The 22662-nt window shown below is 38.1% G+C and overlaps 1 protein-coding gene across 4 annotated transcripts in view; it reads right to left on the bottom strand.

The window, feature by feature from the left end:
• Positions 1-22662, bottom strand: part of RELN (reelin) — a 543089-nt gene that overhangs the window by 466066 nt on the left and 54361 nt on the right. The window lies entirely within an intron of this gene.

The following is a 22662-nucleotide window of genomic DNA, read 5'->3' on the forward strand; positions in this document are numbered from 1 at the left end:
TGAAAATAATGCAATATTGAATAGATGGTTTCCCCACCTCCACTACCACCCCTGAAGGCAGTCAAAGGCATTGCTGGAGTTTTGGCATTATGATAAAATGCTTTTTTTTTTTTTTTTAAGTATTTCATACTGTGGGAAACAACTGTACATCAGCTGAAAGAAGAACAGTAAGATGAACTACATTTCTTATTGTGAGTCCATATTTCACAGATGAGTTCCCTGAAGTTTTCCAACAAAAGCAGATTAATTTGCATGAAGACAGCCAGACTTTTTCCTCTTGTGAAGAAGAAAGGAAGATCACTGCATGCTTTCAGTTTGAGAACAAAGTCTGGAAGAGGAGTGGTTTTATAACCACAAAATCAGGACGTTGCTGGGAAGAAAAGGGTAAAATTAAATGTATATGTATGCTACTCAGGCTTGGCTTCTTCAAATTTTATCTTGCTCACCACCCTAAAACCTGATCATAATTTCCTGCTTGACATAGCATTTTCTCCTGCATGGATTTTATAAGATTGAGATGATGCCATTTGTAGGAAGCAACCAAGGGAAGGTAATAACATTATTTAGGTAGTGCACAGTACAAGGCTGTCATCGTCCTTGGTGGCAATAAGGAGAATGACCAGAGTCACATTAACTTTAACGAGAATGTTTAAACTCCAGAAAATCCGATGAACAGAGCTAAATGGTCTGAAACATCCATGTTACAAAGCATAAAACAAGACACATATCAATAGAATAGCCTGACATCATGCTACTCCCATAATGGCATGGGGGATTGGAATAAATCACCTTCTCATCCTTTAACAAGAAATAATAGCTAATATTTTTTAGTGCTGGCATGTCAACCACTTAGTTGGGCACTGAGGTAAGTAGTTTACATATATTATCTCATTTAATTGTCAAAACATACCTATAAGAGGGATACCATTATTATTTCCAGCATACAAAAGAAGAATGTGTAGAACAGAGCCATTAAGAACCTGGCCCAGGACCATCTGATACCATCTAAAATGTTTTGATGCTGTCTACATGGGTTATTTCCTGTTTCTTCTTTGCTCCCCTCAGATCCAAAAGTGGCAAAGTAACCATGGTCAAACTCCATCAAGGCAGGCATCTCAAGTATTTTTTTCACTGATATATCTCGAGTGTCTAGAATAATTTATGGTACTCTTAGGTGCTCAATATTTAGTGAATTATTAATGAATAATTTATTCATATAAAAGTAGTGCAAGGTTGTTTTATCTTTAGCTTGTTTCCAGAGGAAAAGTATGTTATGAATCCTAGACTTTATAAATCAGATGAACCCCACTTGGAAAAGCCACATGGAAAAAAAGAAGACAGAAAAGTTGGCTATTTAAATATGTAAAATGCTTTCCAGAGTGCAAGACAGATCAATGCAGAGAGAAACTGACTAAAAGACCAGCCAAAGACATTTTTTAAAAGGCGTAAGTATGCATAAATTTTATCAGATGCTGTATGCTTACACAAATCATCTAAAGAAAAAAAATACTTGTTTGAAATGAATTGATTATAATCTGCTTGCTAGCGTTCAGAATTTTTTAGGAAAAAATGATATTTGCCTTTGGAAAAACGCTACTCTTTTGACAGTGGAATAAGCATTTCTTTTCCTTATTTAAGCAGATGTGATGCATAATCCATATGTGAATTGATAATCGTTTTTTTTTTTTTTTTTTTAGAAAGAGGAGGAAATGTTGCCCAGACTCTCATGGGATTTAAGGCATATCTTTCTGGTCACCAGGCTTCCACTTCAAGAAAATAATGGGTCCAATCTCTGTATGTAAAAACCACTGGACACAGTGTGGATTCTCTGTTAGCATGCAGACCATTTCGGAATGTCTGCAGCCCACATGTTTTCACTGACTGGAACACTGGTGGTGAACCCATGAGCAGTATAAAGGAGCATACTGAGAACTTCACACCAAGGAACTTCGACTTTGAATCTATGTCAGGAACACCCTTCTCTCCACCCCCTTTCTTTCCCTTTCACTGAAAGGCTTCCACTTATCTCCACTTGCAGCCCTCGGTTAATCTGCCCAAGTTTCCTGTGACATCAACCCCTGCAGTTTTCGGTTTTCACATGGGGCCCTCTCCCCCACACCTTCTCCCTTTAGTGTCTGCCTGATTCCTTTCTACCAAGCTATGTGACTCCGCACGTGCACCAGCTCTAATCTTTCCTCTGTGCCCTCACGACTTTCTTTCCTCTAATTTCACTTGACTCACTTTTCAAGCACTATTTTAGCCTCTCTAGTCTTAACTCATCACTTACATCCACAACCTGGTGCCATCCAGGCAATTGGAATGGTTCTTTAAAGCAGAAAAGTGATTTATGATAAGTTAAAGGGAAAATTTACCATACACAGAAATAATATGGTACATGATTTTAAAAACTGAGGTTCACACTTGTGAATGTAAAATTATTTAAATATGTATATGAACTAGAAGGAAACTTATAACTTTCAGGTCAGCAATTTGGCCCATTGATGAAGCTGATTAAAGACACAAATAAAACTGCTGTCTACTATTTAAAATAAACAAGCTCTCCATGAATCATAGGATTATCCATGTGTGTAGATCAAGATATACTCATTTGAAGAATGTAAAATACACTAATTCCCACTATAGATATTTTTGCAGTTTTCTGATACTCTGATTTAGAATGTTATGGTTCCAAGCTGCATAGTTTAAAATGTTCCATAGTGATTGTCGCTTTAAAATGTTTCCTTTAAAAATATTTACTTATAAAATAGACTTGCATAAGTAGAAGTTGTAGTTAAAAGACATAAATTTGGGTATATTAGGATGGGGATAATTGGACAAATTTTTTATATTCGAACTACTTTTAAGAAAAGTAACTATTGGGCTACATGTGTCTAACTGATACCTAACTCAGACATGTTAATAAGCAAATCCTTCATGCCCTTTCCAAGATTATCAGTCAAATGCTCTAATTAATGTTAAAACGGGGAACAAATAATATTTTTCATGTCAACGCACTTTCAAATTAGTATATTATGTACTATGAACAATTGCCAAGTCTAAGTAGTGGATATACACATGTTTGTTGTACTAGTCTTTGGTTTTTTTTTTTTTTTTGAGACAGAGTCTCGCTCTCTCGCCCAGGCTGGAGTGCAGTGGCACAATCTCAGCTCACTGCAGCCTCTACCTCCTGGGTTCAAGCCATTCTTGTGCCTCAGCCTCCTGGGTATCTGTGACGATAGGGGTGTGCCACCATGTGTGGCTAATTAATGTATTTTTAGTAGAGACAGGGTTTCACCATGTTGACCAGGCTGGTCTTGAACTCCCGGCCTCAAGTGATCCACCTGCCTCAGCCTCCCAAAATGCTGGGATTATAGGCATGAGCCACCGTGCCCACCTGTTGTACTAGTCTTTTAACTTTCATTTTTGAAAACATTTATATTTAAAAAGTTGGTGAGGAGAAGAAGAAATTTGTGGTAAATGCATTTCCAATGAACAAACTAAGCCAAATAGTTAAATGTACTAGAAGGTACATAATGCATTCAGACTTAAAGAATGAAGCAAGGTGTATGATTGATTAAGACAGAAAACTAAGTAACTTCTATGAGCCAAGACTTGTGTAAGCACTGTAATTTGGGTTTTATTAACTAGACGGGCAGAGATATTTAGGAATAGTTCTCCCTTGACAAAAATGTTTATAAACTCCATCTGACATCCTGTCAATTCTAGCTATTTTATACAAATTAAAGTAGATAACCACTATGGGATAACACCTACAAGTTATCCATATCAGACACCAAAAGTTTACGTAAAACCATTAAATAATAATCTAGTGAGCTTAAATAGGTAAACACCTATTTAAACAATCCATTCTCCCATATAATCAGTCTCTATTCATAGCTTTATCAATTTTTATGGTCAAATTTGTAAAATTCTTTCCCAAGAGACTTCTTCCCTCTTGGAGTCAATTTTTGTATCTTTCATAGCTTTGCATTAAAATGTCAAGAGAACTGGCTACTTTAATACAGATAAAAATATCAATATTATAGATTTCAAACAGAATTCTGAACTTGCCAGTCCATTTTAAGGGGGAAATAAAGCATGTATATTATTATCTATAATTAGAAAGCAAATGCATCTTAGATCACATAATTCCCTTGTTCAATAAACATCTCTAGCTTCCTAACGTCCGTAGATTAAAACCCTAAATCTTCAATGTGGTTTCAAAGACCTTTGGGTTGTGGCCATAACTAGTCCCTCCAGTCAAAGTTCTCCATTTCAGCTGAAAACATCTGATTAAAGGATGTTAACTGGATTAAACAGTTAAACCAGAACATGTTCTATACTTCTCTGCCTCCTGGCCTCTGCTCTCACCTAGAATGACCCCTTGCCAGGTTACCTTTTGTTAAGGTATTCAGGTGTAGGTTCAAATGCCACCTCTGTCATGCAGTCTGTTCTGACCTCTTGTGAAAGTCACCTCTCCCTCCTCAGTTACCCCAGAGCTCATTCACAGACTACTTTCCCCAGCGTTTGGCTCAAGGGAGAAGCTCAACTTTTGTTGAATTCAACCAAATAGAAACATTTATTACAACATAAGATAACATATAAGAATAAAATAAGATAAAATTGAGAGTATAATGTAGCCAGTGTAACCAAAATTGTAAAATCTAACTTCTACAGAAAAAACTGGGTCATTGTTATTCTTAGAGATACATGAAAAATAAGTTTCCTCTGAAAAGCAAGCAAAAAAATAAAAAATAATGCAGTATTCAATTATAGTACTCAAAAACCAGGTAGGTCTAAGAAAATTTTAGTTGGATTTTACATTTAACCATAACAGCTTTTCTTTTATATATCTGTATTTTGTCTGTGAATACATATACACATATAAATGTATATACCAAATTAATCTTCTGATAATTTTTGTCACTAAGACTTTACACCATTATCCTCACTCTTAAGTTACTCTGCCATTTCCTCAAATAAAAGGAATCAAAAGGCTGAGCAGGTTACAAATATCTCTTCCACATCTGTGTTAAATTGGCAATGAGCTTAGCACCGGGAGACCATGAATATGGACTGCTGGGATGTGACTGCAGAATGAAAACATGATGTAGTGACACAATTCAATTCTTATCAGTGGCTCAAAGAGTACCTCTGTCTTGAAATGACTAATTACAGAGTCAGTTATTATCTATTATAGCTTCTATTAAACATTCCCCACAAGACCCTAATACCATTCTTGCAGAAAATCACTGTAAGATGAAAGTCTAAAAGAAAATAAATTTAGACATTTAATGCTGTTTGCATTTCATTCTAAAGCTTCTGGTCTACAAATGTTCTACAGTCCATTAAATTTTGATCATTTGCAGCATATTCCATTACTACTTTATATAAAAGACCTTTAATATGTGTAGGAAAGAAATATATTAAGTAATACTCGAAATGATGTTCCCATTTTTTTTTCAGAACAACAAGCATCAGAGGATGGCAAATTGCAAAAAAATTGAAATTAGGTACATAAGCATTAGTGATGATGCACTGATTGCAAAGAGTTTCCATTTCTTGATTTTGTATATTCTGAAGATGAAAAACGCCAGCAGAATCTAATACTGTCAATATTTAAGAAAATATCATTGCATTTTGCCTTATGAAGAGAAATTCGTTTGCTTTTTGAATACGGAACAAATTAAATAGCCTAAGGAACAAACATCTTTCTCTGAAAATAAAATAAACTGAGCATATTTGCTGCAAAATTTCATCAACACTGTATGTTCAACTACTGATGCTTCCTTAAAGTGCCACTAGCTCTGGGCACCAAATAGAGACCTTAAAAAAATACATTATAATTCCATTCCAAACCTCTGGAAGAACATGACCCTCGCACTACTTCTCATTACATATATTAACTCCATTTTGACATGGTTTTGTGTGGATTTCAAAAATTAAGTGAAGTATTTCAATAATTAGCATTCCCAAACCAACAACAGCAAAGAAAAAAAATAATCCCAATAAATATGTAAAAGAAATGACTGGAAGTCAAGATTCACTGAGTGAGGACATGAATCCATAGAAATGAAAAGAGATCTTAAATAATTAGACCAGGATAATAAACTCAGTTTATTCCAGGAACAAATGGACTCCAGTCAGCCTTTTGTGAGGGGTAGAGAGAGATCGTTCCTACCTTACCTATCTGTTCCAACAACTAATGATAAGGGCACGATGAGGAAGGAGCTGGCTGCCCACCTAGTATAGTCTCCTGTCCATCTCTAGAGGAGCATTGCTAAATGTACCACAGCTACTCTTTCCTACTTCCATAAGGCTTTAGATGGCTGACCTAGATCATCCCTAAGAGCTCTTTACCCTCAGATTTAATAGACACCTCCTTAATAATAATAATAGCTAAACAATATTTGAATACTACATGCCAGGTACTGTTCTAAATCTTTTATAGGTATTATTTAATCTTTCAATATCCTATGTGATAATTACTAAAATTATACCCCTTTTACCCATTAAAGCTGAAACAAAGAGGGGAGGGCTAAGTCATGTGCCTTAACTAGCATGTGAAAAGTAGCTCTAGGACATGGAGGTCATGTTCCCCAACCTGAATGGACTGCAGTAAGTACAGCAGCCTCTGTCTATCTCGTGCTATGCCCAAGAGGGTGGCAGGTGCTTGTTCTTTTCCTGGAAGGCAGTGCTTCCATGCCCTGGGTACCTGGGTATAGTCTCCTGGAGTATCGCAAGCAAGCCGCTCTGTAGAATGTACTTAACCTGATGTCTGCTGTACCAATTATTATTACAGCCATTTATTATCATTATTATTACTCCCCTTTTTCATTTTATATGGATCTGTGCTGTTCCCTGGGGGGAAAAGGAAGGAGAAGGAGTGGCCTCCAGGGAAGACTAAAAGCAGTGTGATAAAGGACTAAGCTTAAGATCAAAATAAAAAGGTCAAAGAGCCCTGGATCAGCCCGCCTCTGAAAGCAGGCGGAGAATGCCCTGCAAATGCTCTGCACCTTTGTCTCCACCTGCAAGGAGAGGAAAAACTGAGCATGATTCAGGAATTCTAGCAGGTGCAGGAGACCCATCATATGCAAAACTTAATGATCGATGAAAACACCTTCCAGGGTCTGGAAAATGCTCTTTGCTGGCTAGAGGAGGGGTACAGCATCTCTGTGGAACACTATTATGATATACTTATTACTGATTCAGAGATTCAGATGAACCACACGTAGCCTCTAAGTCTTATCTTCCAGCACAACCAGTAATAAAAGGAGATCCACTGAGATTCTTTTTTCTTTAAGTTCTTGGGAGATAAAACGGGTGTAGTCAAATGTGTTTGTGAATTTATTATTTTAAAATTAAGCCCTTTGGAAGTAAGTTTAAATAAGAGCACTTGGTGAATATAAATCTCTCCTACTCAATCCCTCTACATAGCCTTTCCTCTTCTTTATGTTCCAAACCCCAATCCACCCTACAAGCACTCTCTCTCTGACACACGTGTGCACGCACACACACACACACACACACATACACACATGCTCACTCAGAATTTCTAAAAATATTAACTTTGGGGTAAAAATCTCACATCTTATTCAGGTGATCCCTTCCCTAGACTTGGAGACGTATGTCAGAATAAACTACCTGGAATGAGGTCCTGAACAATATTTTTGAAATCTCCGAAGACTGTCCAATCTAGCCTAAATAAAAATTCCTAAATAGCATTATTAATGATAAAGAATTAAAATATAATTTTATAATTCTCTACCCAATTTTTAGCCCCAACCGCACTTAAAGCAGGAATAATTTCATTTTATCATCCACTTTTGGCTTTTATAATTTAATTCTGAATTTTAAAAAATTCTACAAATAATAATTAGTTTCTATTATATAACCCAAAATTTTTTTCTTCATAAATGACACTTTATTATAATTTAGAGAACCACAGACAAGAGTAACTGGTATTTGTGATTTATCTCTGACCTTATTTTTCACGTTACTTTTATATGAGGCTGGATAATATTCATCCATGAAAATTTCATATTGTTGGCCCTGCACTCAATAAATTATTAAAGTGATGTGAATAGGAATGTGGTGTTCAGGTTTTCAGCAATTTTCATCCTTCTGTTCTTGCTTTTTTAAAGGAAAGACTATCTTGTCTAAAACTCAACATATCTTTGTAAAATTTAAGCAAAGATTAGCCTTAAAAGAAATCATTTTGGGAGATTTATTACTCCGAATTGCTACAAGAAGTTTTAACAATGTTTTTCTTCTGAGGCATGGATAATTTTCTAGGTTGAGAAAAACAAGCCTAGTAATTCTTACAAGCACATACACAGGTGAATACATTACAATAAAATACACAGATGCCTAGAGAACAAATATATATGTGATTTTTCTCCCCCAAAATCATCAGGTGTGTAAAGCTTTTATACAATAAAAAAAGGATTCTAAGTTTTCTATTATGTTGTTTTTTTTATGTTGTTTTGACCAAAGGTAACTAAAAATTTGAACTCATGTAACAAATAACAAAGTAACTCCTAATAGTGCCCCAAGTAGTTTAAAACATAAATATATGACCCCCACGCCCCTGCTTTTTTTTTTTTTTTTTTTTTTTTTGAGATGGAGTCTCATTCTGTCTCCGGGTTAGAGTGCAGTAGCACAATCTTGGCTCACTGCAACCTCTGCCTCCTGGGTTCAAGCGATTCTTCTGCCTCAGCCTCCCAAGTAGCTGAGACTACGGGTGTGTGCCACCAGGACAATTTTTGTATTTTTAGTAGATAGGGTTTCACCATGTTGGCCATGATGGTCTCCATCTCTTGACCTTGTGATCCACCCACCTCAGCCTCCCAAAGTGCTAGGATTACAGGCGTGAGCCACTGCACCTGGCCAGCTTTTGATTGTAGTTCAACATATTGAAAATATGCCATTACAAAATTCTTAAATATTTTCATATTTGCAACAACTTTGTGCTTGTGCAAGAACATGCCAAGAGTGACCTTGATGATACTTGTGCATATGTCATATATCTGTTGTTTGTAAAATATCTAGATCAACATTAATAATAATTGATAGAATTCCTAATACACATAGTTAAACTGAACGCAGCTCTAAAATATCGTAAGATTTTTTGTTTGTTTGTTTGTTTTTTTGAGACGGAGTCTCACTCTGTAGTCCAGGCTGGAGTGTAGTGGCATGATCTCAGCTCACTGCAAGCTCTGCCTCCCGGGTTCACGCCATTCTCCTGCCTCAGCCTCCCAAGTAGCTGGGATCACAAGAATGAGCCACCACGTCCGGCTAATTTTTTTGTATTTTTAGTAGAGATGGATTTTCACTGTGTTAGCCAGGATGGTTTCAATCTCCTGATCTTGTGATCCACCCGCCTCGGCCTCCCAAAGTGCTGGGATTACAGGTGTGAGCCACCGCACCCAGCCTAAGTTTTTTAAACAAGTTTTTCCACAGTATTCTTTTTTAGTACTTCCATATGTTCATTTCAATATACTAAAACTAATCATAAGCAACTGTCCTAAAATAAAAAATTCATTTAAATATATGCTGAGTATGTTACACATGGCATACACATGATTAACTATAAAATTCTATTACTAATTTATATATGACAAATTTTAAAACTGTCACTTATTTTATGATCAGACCCTATGGGTGTGAGACTATGTGTGTATTGCTCCACTTATTCATTTATTAAGCAAATATTTATAAAGTGCCACTCTTGATACTGAGAACATAATGATGAACCATCGGTATGTTTATGAAAATAACATTTAAATTGTTCCTGTCCCTTTTAGAAGACTCTCTATTCCACATTTCAAAATCCAATTCATAAAATCTAAAATTGCTGACCCCGAAATTCACAAAATAAATGTTAAATTCACAAAATAATGTTAAATAAATGACGTTCAGGTACTAGCACAGATAGTTGCTCTAATATGCTACAACTGAATTCTAAGATTTTCAGATTAAAATAATTACCAAATAAGGATATAACGTAAACGACATTTACACTGATGGATGGCATCTGATAGTTATTTGGGAAAGTATAAAAGATGAAAAAATGCACTACTAATTTGTGTAACATTAAACTGTAATTATAAATACTATTTCTCCTATGGGTAAAATGGAAAATGCTGTACTTTTTATTTTACAGCATGGCACTTAGTACAATAAGTCTTAAAATAAGAGTATCTTTGTGGTTAAGTATAAATTTGCGTTTTCAATATAGCCATGAGACAATTTTTCCAAGGATAAGGATGAAGAAAAACTCCAGGTATGAATAATAATCAGGAGATGTCTTGAGGCCTAGGAGTTTAGGAAAAAGTTAAGTGATTAGTTATCTAAAGAGTGTTTAATGAAAGGACTTTGCAAAGGACTAAGTATGCTTTGCTGGCTTTAGTATTCCTCATTTTCTGGTATACAATTTCTAAGTATTCCTCATTTTCTGGTATACCATTTTCTGGTATACAATTTCTAAATCTTAATCTACCCTTAGCACATATTTGGTTTTGATTTGTTGATTTTTTTTATTTTAGAAAACTGATCTAAATTCTTAAGTTGGTGACATGGCATAGAAAACCAAACTAAAATATAGATATATTTTTATAAACGTATATCTTTGCTCACAATTATCTGTACACAGAAATGCTTAAGATATAAGTTCTAAACAATTTCCAATGTCAATTAAAATACCTATTCAACACAGATGTGTCGAGTCCAACACAGATGGACTCAAATTCTGTGTGCTGGACTCAAATTCTGTAAGTGCCAATTTGATCAATACAATTACTACTTTTTAGTCAAATAATATTTGCTAGAACTATTAGCCAACTAAATTCTCCCAAAGATCGTTTTACTTTTATAACCAAAACTTTCAACCACCTGAGAAGCTTTTTAAAATTCAGACTCCCAGTTCCCAAATGGATTCTGTTTCTGTATTATTGGGATAAAGCCCAGGAACCGGCATATTTAACAATGTCCATCTAGGTGGATTCTGTGTGAGTGATCCCGGGGTAGACCAACTACAGTGATATAAAAAGCTGCAAATCTACAGCTCTTAGGAAACAGAATTTCCAACAAAGGCTATCCATGGATGAAAAATTATAATTGAATTGAATTGAGGCTACATTAAGAATTCCACTACAGTAAGAAGCCACTTTGCCTTTTATTATACTGCAGTTTCCTCCTCGCGTAAATGATGTTTAACAAGATGAGGATGTAATGGGACACCTGTTCTTAGGAGAACTCATGTATGCCAGATAATTTTCTCTAACTGACGAGGACTGAAACCACTCCAGAATGAGGATGACGAGCCAACATTGCAGGGGATTTTGGGTGAGCACTAAAGAGCAATGTCACAGCCCTCTGATGATATTCTTGGCACACAAGGCCACTATATTGTTTTGGCTGAATTGATAACAAAAGTACCTAAATATTTTCTGAATTTGGCAGGTATATGTTTAAAGAACATTTAGCCAACGTTACATATATTATAATAATTCAATCCAAAAAATAACTGGAGGTGAAGAGATGAGGTTAAGTCAGCATATCTTGTTGTGGGAAATCCTTGCTGGATGCCAGGGTGCAACCTGCTCTTTTCTGACTGCCTTTAGGTCATCAGAATTTCTTGAATTTACCAATGAACCAGCATCAAGTTAAATGGCATCTGGTTGCTGCTGGAGTCTTTATTGTAGTACTTATCTGACCCATGAAACAGAGAAACAGTGGTCAGTGATCATGTGTAATTTTTTCAGCATAATGGCTGAAGAACTGAGCTCACTGCCAGTGTCTAGGTCATCTCATTACCTCTTTACCCACCTTGAGCTTCAACTCTTATCTAAAAAGCACTTGTGTTCTACATTTTTCATTTGGAATAACCTTCTTGGTGAAGAAGGTCAAAACAGAATTCGAATAGCTAGACTTCCCCACCACCAAAGTCACAACAAACACTGAATTAGCAAATATTGAACCATTTCTCCTAGGAGACATACAGTTAGGTTCCTGTGAGGCTTTGGTCACATTTTCATCAACTGATCATACATTGTTTTATGTGTGTTTCTGTTTCAAGACAACCTTATTTAATATATATTGTTGATTCATTATAACATTGAACTCATGGCCAACAGCAATGTAACCTGTACCTGAAGCAAGCTATTTAACACCCATATTTTCTCTATAAGGCACATCACTACCTTCAGCACTTTGGTACTACACCTGGGGGCCATTTTAAACAGTGAAATCACCAACAAAAATTTGAAAGATGCACTCTAGCCTGTGAAAACACTTGTTTACAATAGGAGAGCTGAGACAAGAAGGCAGAGCATTTGACTTCAGCTGGCATGAGCATTTGACTTCAACACATCCGGCAACTCAAAAGTTTTCACTGCTCTGCACGTGTCTGCGAATGACTGTCAAAGTGCCACAAGTGTTGATTTTGAGGTCACAAATACATTTTAGTCAACAGATGAAATCACAAAGAAGGAACTTGCAAATAATGAGGATCATTTTCTGTCTTATCTGCCCTAAGGCAAAGGCCTCATATATTGCTCACCTCATGCCAAGTCTATTAGTTTGGTAGGGTTGCCATAACAAAGTACCATAGATGGGGTGATGTAAACAACAGACATTTATTTTTCCACAGTTCTGGAGGCTGGATGTCTGAGGGCAAGGTGTTCTCAGGTTTGCTTTTCCTGAAGCCTCCCTCCTCGGCTAGCAGACGGCCACCTTCTCACTGTGTCCCCGCATGGGCTTTCATCTATCTGCACGTCTGTATCCACATTTCTTCTTCTTATAATGACACCAGTCATATCGTATTAGGGCCATCCCAATGACCTCATTTTAATTTAATTACCTCTTAATAAATTTTATCTCCAAATATAATCATATTATGAGTTACCAGGGATTAGGACTTCAATATATGAATGGCAGGGGGTTGTGGCGGGGGGTGGGTGGGGAGCATGGACAGTTCAGCCCCCCATAATGCATTCCTTTCTTTTTTGACAGGGTCTCACTCTGTTGCCCAGACTGGAGGGCAGTGGCACAATCAAGGATCACCACAGCCTCAAACTCCTGGGCCAAGGGATCTCCCCTCCTCAGCCTCCTGAGTCACTAGGACTACAGGTGCACACCACCATGCCCAGCTAATTTTTAAAAATTTTCAGTATAGACAAGGTATTGCTATGTGGCCCAGGCTGGTTTCTAACTCCCGGCTCAAGCGATCCTCCTGTCTTGGCCTCACCAAAGTACTGGGATTACAGGCATGAGCCACTGTGCCCAGCCCCATAACACATCTCTATTCATTGCTTTTCTTCATGCTTCATTTCCTTGCAGGCTTGGACTTCTCAAAAGCATTCTTCAAGTTATGCTTCTTGGCTGTGAGTGTGTGTGTGTGTGTGTGTCTCCTTCTGTTCTTTTTAAATGACTTTTGAAATCCAAGCCAATCAGGACTTTCTCCCCTTTACTCCTCATTATAACAAGTTACAATATATAATTAGGATTGACTTTTTAGAGACTGCTGCCCTTCCTGAGTCTTACAAAATTCCCTTTTGGAGCCTCTGGCCAGGGGATCAGATCCCTTATATAGTTTCAGTGCATCCTTAACTTTTATTAGGCGGGTACCAAGAATCCCCCAGAATCCCATCCAAGCCTCCCCATCCTGCTTCTCACCTGCCATTCCAGGCTTTCCTCTGACTCCACACTCCGGCACACCTCTATGTGTCCAATATGTGATACAAGGGTTGTTATCCCAGTTTCAGGCCTTTGTTCTCACCATCCTTTATACCTAGAATCCTTTTCCTCTCCATCTCTTTCTGTTGAAATCCTCCCAACTTACCAATGCTTTGTCTAAATGTCAGCTCTTCTATAAAGCGTTTGAGACTTCATTCTCCCTCTCAAGAGCTACAACCACTCTCAGCTCTGTGAAGTTTACCACATTCTATCTCAAAATAGTTGTGTATACATCTGGTATCGCTTGGTAAGTTGTAAGTGCCTTGGAACCTATGGCAATGTATGATTCCTCATTGCATCCCCACACCACTGAGCACAGTCCCTAAAAGATTATTAGCAAGTGTTTTTAAAGCAGATATGCCCTGCTACTAGAATTTGAATTTAAATTAGGTAAATACAGTTGAAGTCCCTTATGACTCTTCTATCTTGCTTTCCTGCCAATTTTGTGACAGCTATTAGAAAATCACCATCCACATCTGCCATCTAGCTGGTTTAATGTCAATTCGCACAGCATGTCATACTTCTGCCTCTTCCCTTAGTCCAACCCAAAACTTCTCCAATATGCTTCCACTGCTCAGGCAGCACTACACTTCTCCTTTGTATACAGTTCTCTCAGAAGTAGACCTGGAGGTGGAGGGAACACCAGAACAGATGCAAAAGAAGTGAAACAGGCCAGGAAGAGCAGTCAATAAGAAGGACACAATACACTGTTGGTGGGAGTGTAAATTAGTTCAACCATTGTAGAAAGCAGTGTGTCAACTCCTCAAAGAGCTAAAAACAGAATTACCATTCAACCCAGCAATCCCACTACTGGGTATATACCCAAAGGAATATAAATCATTCGACCATAAAGACACCTGCACACATATGTTCATTGAAGCACTACTCACAATAGCAAAGACATGGAACTAACCTAAATGCCCATCAATGGTAGAGTGGATAAAGAAAATATGGTACATATACACCATGAAATACTACACAGCCATAAAAAAGAACAAGATCAGGTCCTTTGCAGGAACATGGATGGAGCTGGAGGCTATTATCCTTAGCAAACTAATGCAGGAACAGAAAACCAAATACTGCGTGCTTTCACTTATAAGTGGGACCTAAATGATGAGACCACATGAACACAAAGATGGGAACAACAGACACTGGGGTCTACTTGACCATGGAGGGTGGGAAGAAGGAGAGGAACAGAAAAAAACAACTACTGGGTACTGGGCTTAGCACCTGGGTGATGAAATAATCTGTACAACAAACCTCCATGACACCAGTTTACCTATATAACAAATCTGCATGTGTACCCCTGAACCTAAAATAAAAGTTTTAAAAAAGGTTGCTAGGCAACCATGCTGATTGGCAGCACATGCTCCTGTTATTCCAACTGGTGGTGGAAGCAGCACCTATTCATTGGCTCTGGAGTCAGAATGGCTGGCAGCAACAGAAAAGGGCACTTCATTGACAAAGGATTCCCATTAATCTAGAGGCAAAAGCAAGCTACCGAAGTGGGCAACTGAAACTTAATCTTCAGGTAAAACTTTGGGAAATGGTGTAAAACCCTTGCTTCAAAACTATCTTACTTGAAGGTCAAGGTGATGGCAGCTCCTGGGGGCAGTTAATTCCTTCCAGCAGTGCACATGGGCAGGAAAAAAGTGACCTTCCAGAGAAAGCCCTCCGGCACACAGATGCAGACATTGGCAGACAGACACACGCTAGAGCTGCTGGGCTGGAGCACAATGAAATGGCAAGATTCAAGGGCTACAGGCAAAAGTGTGTTGGTAAATGTGCAACAACTGCCCCTCTAGGGCAAGACACTCTGGTTTGTGGTGTTTTATCAATACTACCAAGTCCCACCATGGTGGATTCTAAGCTTCCAACTAGCTCACCCGACACTGAACTGGGAAGGACAACACAGCAGCATACCATTAGCCCACACAGAGTATTTTCCCCATACAGACACAGCAGACATAAACAATAGTAAAAGGTAGTAAAACAATTAGGAACTGATGAGTTTTGAGTATGCATTACCTTTGTTTTTGAGATAATTTAATTATAATTTTGCATAATTTGATGTTTACTAATTACCGTTTAACAACTGGCTTGCACAATTCCTGAAAATTTAACCAATGGCATTCATGAGCTAATCAAATATGAGAGGGCACTAAAGTAGGTGTTCATTTTGAAAATATACCCTTTTGGCCAGGCACAGTCGCTCATGCCTGTAATGCCAGCACTTTGGGAAGCCAAGGCAGGAAGATCACTTGAGTCCAGGAGAAAGGAAGGGAGGGAGGGAGGGAGGGGAAAAGAAGGGAGGGAGGGAAGGGAGGCAGGCAGGCAGGCAGTCAAGAAGGAAGGCCTACCTCTGTATCCTATCCTCTGTATCCTACCTCTGAGGCACAAGCAGAACCGTCCACAAGCCCAGGTTGCCTAAGAGCTACTTAGAGACGGGTCCATCATTTTGCAACAGAAGAGGATGTACTCAAGTTCAGCTTCCCACAGAATGGGGGTCTTCCTCCCCAAGTGGGGCTTGCAACACTCTCTGGGCCCCAAAGTTTCCAGAGGCTGGACAGGCTAACTTTCCAGACAACTCAGGTTTCTAACCACGTGGCCTCATGCAGATTGATTATTCCTCCACTGACAAAACTGTTCTGTTTTTGTTGTTGTTGTTTTCCACTTTCTCAATAGAGAGAATCACAGGGGAGGGAAGGGTTCCTTCGCTAAAACACAGACACACATGAAGGGTTCTGTGGCACCCTGATCCCTGCCCACCTTTCCAGGAGATGATGAGAAACAGCCAAAAACCTTCTGTTCTTGTTCTTTAAGTGTTCTCAGTAGTGCCTATTTGTTCATCCATACCATGACACTGTGGAATTTTGTCACAGTTGGTGACCACAAAGTGACCCATGTTGCATGACACTTCCAAATCTCAATAATATCTAGGAGACAAGAGTACTGTCTTGTATTAAAATTTGATATTCACTCTGTGTATCTTTCCCACTGTGGTTCTTTCTACTTTATACCTGGTGTCCTCTGTAAAATCTCTTTTTTGTTTTGCAGATTATCTAGGCATTTGTCTCCCATTTCCTCATATTCAATGAGAATCGCATGCCTGCCAGACACATTATTTCTTGTTTCATGAGATACACTTTATCCTTTGCCAGGAGCCCATTATTCTTATAGCTTAAGCCATAGCCAGAAACCCAAATCCTATTTTTCAGTACTTATCTATGTAGCCAGATGATAATATCCTACATCCCCCTTTCACTTCCAAATTTAGCTTCGAAAGATAGTCCAGCTTCCTACCCTCAGAATCACAACTTCCAAGGCTGACATGGGGGTCCATGTAATCATTGTGTTCATCAAGCACCTTAAACTAAAACATATTGTGCCCCCACACTGATAGACAATGAATAGCATCTCCTCCTGTTGCTAGGCAACCATGCTGATTGGCAGCACATGCTCCTGTTGTTCCACCTGTTGGTGGAAACAGCACCTATTCACTGGCTCTGGAGTCAGAATGGCTGGCAGCAGCAGCAAAGGGCACTTCACTGATGTTGGATTCCCATTAATCTACAGGCAAAAGGGATTCCAGAATGGGAATGGGAATGAAAAGAATGTTCACCTCATCTGCTCTAGGTGAGAATCACAGTCTTTGAAGACAGAGCCACACTAGGAAGGATCCTACACAGGAGGGCACTTTAACCTATATACTTACCTAGACGTTTAAATAGAACAACTAGCAGCTAAAGTGCAGAGCCACAGACATCTCCAATCACTGTGGCTACATAAGAAAAGCCATCAGACTGACATGTTTCTTTAGCACAAGACCTGGAACCGAGTGCTTCATAAATGTTTGGTGAATAAGTGAACGAAATTTATCTGTATCCCAAGAATTTGTGTTGAAGTACATTCCAGTTTCTGGAATCTCCTAGGTTTTTAGTTGGTCTGTAATCATATCTTATAAGTGATCAAATGTGCATATCTTTTGCCTCCATACTGCTGCATTTCTTCCCTCAACCCCCATTCACTTTTCAGTCAATTCCAAAGTAAGCTTGCATCTCAAACGGCCCACTAGAACAGCTCTCACTAAGGTCACTAATGACCTTCATGGTGCTAAATTCAAAGGCATTTTAGTTCTCATCTTACTTGACTCCTTTGTCCCGGTCTACTCTCTTCCCTTAGCTTCCATGAGCCTCATCCTCATTTTTTTTTTCCTGCATAACTGGAAATTCCTTCTTGTCTTTTATTGGCTGATACCTCCCCAACCCTAAAGGCCAGTATTATTTAAGACTCTGTCCTAGGCCCTCTTCCACTCCTATTCTATTCCTACTTCCAGGCAGTTGCAGCATCTTACATGCCATCTACAAGCCAAAGGATCCCAAATCTCACTCCTTTAAGCTCCAGCTTAACTCCCTGTAAGACCAGTAAGACCAGACCTGTACTTGACATCACCATTTGAATGTCTCAATGACATTCAAATTCAACCTGCCTAAACCTGAATACATAATTCATTTATGTAACATACTTATTGAGTACCTACTGTGTGCCAGGAACTGTTCTGGAGTTCAGAGACATCAGTGAATAAGTCTGTGCCCCTCACCTTATGGGGCATAAAAACACCCTCTATTCCACCACTCCCAATTTGATCCTTTCTCAGTATTCCCCACCTCCCTGTGGGGCACAGCTGTTCAACCAGGTGCAAAACCCAAGGACTGTAATCACCTTTAACATGTCTCTCTCTCTCTTCCCACCCTCAGCCACATCCATTCCTAATACTGCCAATTTTATCTCTTAAATACATCTGATATTGGTCCAAATCTCAAGTCTGTTTATCTGCTCTATTACCTCCCTATTCATCTTGCATGAATTGCTTCAGTGGGGTTTTTTTTTTTTTTTTTTTTTTTGAGATAGAGTCCCACTCTGTCACCCAGGCTGGAGTGCAGTGGCACAATCTCAGCTCACTGAAGCCTCCACCTCCCAGGTGCAAGCAATTCTTGTGCCTCAGCCACCCAAGTAGCTGGGATAACACGTGTGTGCCACCATGCCCAGCTAATTAATGTATTTTTAGTAGAGATGGCATTTCAACATGTTGGCCAGGCCAGTCTTGAACTCCTGACCTCAAGTGATCTGCCTGTCTTAGCCTCCCAAAGTGATGGGATTACAGGTGTGAGCCACTGCACCTGGCCTGGCTTCTAACCAGTGTTTCAGTGTTCACTTTAGTGTGCCTCTTCACAGAGCAGCCACAGTGGTCTTTTCAAAAGGTAAATTTGATCATGGGACTCTTCTTCCTCATTCATCCCCCGGGTTAAAACCTCTCATTCCCTTCTAATTTATTCGTTGGATATAAGACAGAATCCTCAGCAACGGTCTACAAATCCTTGCTTACTATTCAGCCTCATCTTGAACAATATATGCCCTCATTGTTCTATACACATTTACCTTTTCTCTCCCCCAACAGAGTACCTATCTATCTGCTGTTTCTTTTACTGGGAAATTCCTACACACACACACACACACACACACACACACACGGACACAGATACACACACACACGTGCACTTTCCTGGTAAAATTCTATTTCTTATGCAATCATAGCACATAAGACTTCCCTAACTTTCCATGTGTTCATTCAGTTTACAACTGTATTATTTGCTTTGAACGATTTCCAAGGATATCCGTTAACCAATTAATGTTATGAAAAGTTAGCATAAGATACTTCTAGATAATCTTTTATTTCATTTGTTATTTAAAAAATTGGTTACCATGTTCACCTTAAGCTTCTAAAATTTTAGCTCTTTTTCCCCTGTGGTTTTTAAATATCTTTTTCATCTTTATTATACCCTCCTTATGGATGTGTGTGTATTTATTGTCCTTAGCCTTAAATTTAAGTGATGGCATGTATACAGTAAATAAAATAAATATATGAAAATATCTGACAGAAGTGGGCACGCAATAGATATTTAATTAATCAATTCATTAGAAGAAAGAAAACCTGGTCTCAAATCACCTCTCACACTAACTTTACTAGAAAGATCAATTTATCTTTAAAATAAGAAGATTAGAGACTGCAATTTGGAGGCCTACAGGCCAATGTGTCCCACAGACATGTTTTGTTGGGACAGCACAGTGTTTGAATAAACTTTAAAACTTGATGCCTTTAGGCTGGGTTTATACTTCCTAGTTTGTGTAGTCACTATCGCTTCCTACTATATTATCCCTGATAAGGTCATATGTATATTGTTGGCCCTGGAAGGCACTGGGATTTGAGGATCTAAAGGATGATGTGATCTTGAAGGTCTCTTCTAACTGTAAAAACCATGTATGTCTTTATTTTATGAGAAAAATTTATGAAATGATGGGGGAAAACTGGATTTAGCTAACATCAAAATGTAGAGTAAAGAATAACAGGTAAAACTCAGTTAATGTCCAGGTACTCTCAACAACAGAGAATATTCTGGAAAATTTATTTACAAAAGAGGAAAGAATGGCTTAATGCTTATAACACCTGAAGATCAGAATTCTGACAGAGATTAAAACAAACATGTTAAAATGGTCTCATCTTAATAAGCTCAGAATCACAGGTTAGTTGTTCGTGTAACACAAGACACAGCACAATCTGCCAGTCCTGGCAGCCTCTGCTCACTAACCAGGCTCAGGATAAACACCAGAGGCAAATAGAGATATATCTGACAACGAGACACAGATCTTTCACCCCATCCCCACTAACCTTCACTTTTGTGAATGAATTTTTTATTTTATTAAAATTCCACTGCATTCATGCAAAAGCTACTTTAGAAAAACCCTAGTTCCTGGCCGGGCGTGGTGGCTCATGCCTATAATTCCAGCTCTTTGGGAGGCCAAGGCGGTCGGATCACTTGAGGTCAGGAGTTCAAGACCAGCCTGGCCAACATGGTAAAACCCTGTCTCTACTAAAAATACAAAAATTAGCCAGGTGTGGTGGCACGCGCCTGTTATCCGAGCTACTCAAGAGGCTGAGGCAGGAGAATTGCTTGAACCCAGGAAGCAGAGGTTGCAGTGAGCCAAGGTTGTGCCATTGCACTCCATCTCAAAAAAAAAAAAAAAAAAAAAAAGAAAAACCCTAGTTCCTGAAATTAAGGCTTCCTATATTGTGTCTCCTAGACATGTTTTTAGAAATACAATATACCTCTAAAGACTGAGAAACAACCTTAATATCAAAATTTTTTCATATACTGAATAGCCAACTGTAAAACGTTTGATATAATTTTTATTTTAATTTTACTTATAATCCTTAAATTTTACATTTTATTTCTCAAAAGGTGAAAAAATGATCTAAAACCTCGTCCAATCCTATTCTCCAAATAGGAAATACTATAAATAGGGATGTGCAAATTTCCAATAATAACTGAATTATCTAGTTACATTGTGTTTCACTGATTTAAATACATACTATCTTCCAACATTATTTATTTTTCTGATACAAGAATCGTAGTCTGACCCTCTTCGATAAATGAGTCACCACATTAGGACCACAGTCATCTGTGAGGAAACATTGTGTCAACTGGACATGTCAATTAAGACTCAAATGTCACCTGGATCTATCTAGAGCAGCTTTTGGGAGTAGATGATTTTTCACTAAAACAGTTATACAGATGCTTTGAAAAAGGTGATCATGAAGGGAAAACTTATTTCATTATTTTCCCAAATTTTTATGAGCTAAAAAAGACATTCTCCTAAAGTTTTATAAGCTTTTTTTTTTTTTTCTCTGAAACAGAATTTCATTCTTATTGCCCAGGCTGTAGTCCAATGGTGTAGTCTCAGCTCACTGCAACCTCTGCCTCTCGGATTCAAGTGATTCTTGTGCCTCAGCCTCCCGAGTAGCTTCGATTACAGGTGTGCACCACCATGCCTGGCTAATTTTTTTGTATTTTTAGTAGAGACAGGGTTTCACCATGTGGGCCAGGCTGGTCTTGAACTCCTGACCTCAGGTGATCGGCCCACCTTGGCCTCCCAAAGTGCTAGGATTACAGGCGTGAGCCACTGCGCCCAGCCGTAAAGTTTTATAAGCTTTTATCTTTCAAATAAATTAAAGAAAATAAGGTGTAATTTTGTAGTGATTAGATAGAAAATAGAAAAATAAAGCAACATGTCCAATAAACATATAAAAATATACTAACCTCATTAACAATGAAAGAAAATCCCAACAGTAGTCAGATAAAAACTTTCGTCTATCAAAAAGGCCAAGATAAATACAGGCAGACACAAACACACACACATGCACACCACGCACATATGATGAAATGAACCAGTATTAGAATATGAGCATTCCTGAACAGTGGTGGGTTGGTATAACCATTCTTTGTGTACTTTGCCAATATACATCAAGACTTTTAAAATATTCATGCTCCTTGATCTAGCAATTACACTTTTACAAATGTATCCTAAAGAAATAAACACACAGCCAGAGATTTATGTTTAATACTATATACCACAATGCAATTTACAGTAATGAAAAACTGGAATAGCCTAAATGTTCAATGTTCAAAGGATAGTTATATAAATTATTGTACAGTCACCTGAGGATCTATCATGTAGCCATTAAAAAGCTTGTTGGTGAGAGATACATACTAATGTGGTAAATATTTCACAATAAAATGTTAAGTGGAAAAAATAGGAGACCAAATTCTATGTAATGGTAGGATCCAATTCTGTTTAAAAGTATATTTATACATGTTCTGCTTGTTGAACTGGATGAAGGTTACATGAGTCTGTTTAGTTCGTTAAAACAACAATCTGTACATGTATATTATTTATTATTTTTCTATATCCATGATATACATTAAAAAGCCATTTGTTAATGGTTGATGTTTTATACATATACCAAGTCCAAAAAATGGGAATAAATATGAATAAAAAACCATTTTAATCTTCCCAGTATTTGCCTTG

This window comes from Hylobates moloch, unplaced genomic scaffold (assembly GCF_009828535.3).
Source record: "Hylobates moloch isolate HMO894 unplaced genomic scaffold, HMol_V3 SCAFFOLD_1, whole genome shotgun sequence".
Lineage (NCBI taxonomy): Eukaryota > Metazoa > Chordata > Mammalia > Primates > Hylobatidae > Hylobates > Hylobates moloch.